This window comes from Oryzias melastigma, linkage group LG3, assembly GCF_002922805.2.
Source record: "Oryzias melastigma strain HK-1 linkage group LG3, ASM292280v2, whole genome shotgun sequence".
Lineage (NCBI taxonomy): Eukaryota > Metazoa > Chordata > Actinopteri > Beloniformes > Adrianichthyidae > Oryzias > Oryzias melastigma.
Window position 1 is genome coordinate 20,231,997 of NC_050514.1, and position 2,163 is coordinate 20,234,159.

At 35.0% G+C, this 2,163-nt stretch overlaps 1 protein-coding gene across 1 annotated transcript in view; it reads right to left on the reverse strand.

Annotated features, from left to right (window-relative positions):
- Positions 1-2,163, reverse strand: part of ppfibp2a (PPFIA binding protein 2a) — a gene marked incomplete in the record, with an annotated part of 19,994 nt that overhangs the window by 10,160 nt on the left and 7,671 nt on the right.

A 2,163-nucleotide genomic window follows, 5' to 3' on the forward strand; every position in this document is an offset into this window, starting at 1 on the left:
AAAGGTGTTGTGAAGGAAGGCAGTATGGTCACAATCTCGATTGGTCCTTATGAACTCAAATACTCAAAATAATTCTCCTTCTCTGAAAAAAAGTAGTGTGTTGTTTACATTGTAGGACTGCAGCTGAGTTAACCTTTCTGAAACGGTCAGTGCCAATGTTCTCTTAGGGAGTTCATAAACAGCAGTGGAGAAATGCTCGGACTGTGGACAGAGGAAGTTTCAGTCGGGGTCCAGAGCAGCGGATATGACAGATGATATGCAGGCTAAATTTAAACGCAAGATTTCTGGCTCCACAGCCCAAAGCCCTCCACACGCCACGTGTGTGTGTATGAGCATGTCTGACAGCGAAAGGGAGAAGGATAAAATAGTAAAACATTCTCTCCACTTTTGTTAAGTTGAAGCAGCTGTTATGTGGCCTTTATCTTCATGGTTCTCCACGAAGTTCACTTTTCTGTAGTACCCACATTAAATTAGGTGTTTTTTTATGTATTTATTTTTGTTATTTTCATGACCTAACTAGCCAGTCAAAACAGAATTCTTTGGGTTGAAGCCTGCACACACACATTCGGTCTCCCATCCATCATGCCAGTTTAAATGGGTCTGAACTCTTTTAACCTAAGAACACAAAGGCTCTTTGACCAGCAGTGTTTTGACAGTAACTACATATATTACAGTCTTCTATCATATACAGCCTTCTCTTCCTAGAATTTACATGGTCACTAAATCCTGAGGAAATTTGGTAGTAACCTGACACACCAGTCTCGAGAAAATATGTGATTCAATTTACAAAAAAAAAAAAAAGTCTCTAAGCTCTTGGACACTTTCTTTTTCCTGTAGACTGCCCAGGAACAACAAAGCCAGTGTCTGCATGAACGTTACCGTCCGGTCATTCATAAAGTGTTTATTGTCTGACAGTAATTCAGCAGCTGACTGCAAGGTTAAATCCACAGATTTGTGTATAGTCTACACTCACGGTTCCTGGCTGAGCTATGCTTAAATTTCCAGGAACTGGAGTAAAACAAAATCTACTACCAAGTCATCTCTGCAGTCCTAAAAGAAAATCTGTCCCAAGCTTGTAAAAAGCATAAAGATTGGTGTTGAAACACATGAGGCTTAGTGATTTGCTCACTTGTTGGTTGAACAATGTATTTGTTCAATTCAAGCTTTTGTTAATTTTGCACTTTTTTATATTTAAAACTAGCATAAAAATAAAACAGCTCCTGCACTAAATGTTAGTTATTTAGCTGTGTGTTAAATAAAATGATATTTACTATGTTTAGATTTTATTACAAACTTTTATTTATTTATTTATTTTTTCTATCAAGTCTATATTTGCGTCCCCAAAGCAGGTAACTGTTTTTCACATAACAGTTTTAATCTGAGTAAGAGTGAAAAATTAACCTAAAAAAATCCTTGGAGTCTTTGTGAAAAGCTTCATGGAACACAATACAATGAAGATAAATATTTGCAAAGCTTTTGAAAGAAGAAGAGAGATTATTACAAAAAAAGATTTCCTGCCTGATTGATATCATTTTAGGTTTATTTGAGATAATAAATCAGTCATATTGTAGAACAGGTATGTAGGGAGTCGTGTTTTCTGGCACTGAAAATGATGTTGTGATGTCTGATGGAATTTAGAATTGACTGTTTTTCAAAATCATTCTTGTGATAAAAGTTCTGTTAGACAAAAAATATTAAATGAGGCTTTGCAAGCGAACAGGTGTTGTTCTTTTACAGTATTTTATCAAATATATACTGGATGACTGTTTCAAAGGAACTGCATCCGGTTATCTTGAAATTGATTAGTGGGATTCTGGTCTTCTATTCTCGAAAGGTTTTGCCTCTCAGTTAAGTAGCTTCATCAGTCTGGATCCAGCCAGTTTGTATGAAAAAGATTAGTCTAAAAGAATAGAAAAGTTATATTTAAATGTATGATCTCAAAGAAAGTAAGTGTTTTTCCTTATTAGGTTCAGTTACTTTTTTTTTTTTTCTTTAGCATTATGCTTTTGCTTTGAAAGATCTGTCCAAATACCATTATATTCTGTGTGAAATATATATAAATTGTTCGAGGTATAGTATAGCTTTTCCTTCCATGGGTGAAATCAGCTTTTCTTTTTTAAGTTTGATTGTCTCTAGTGATTTCATATAGACTGAAGATATAGT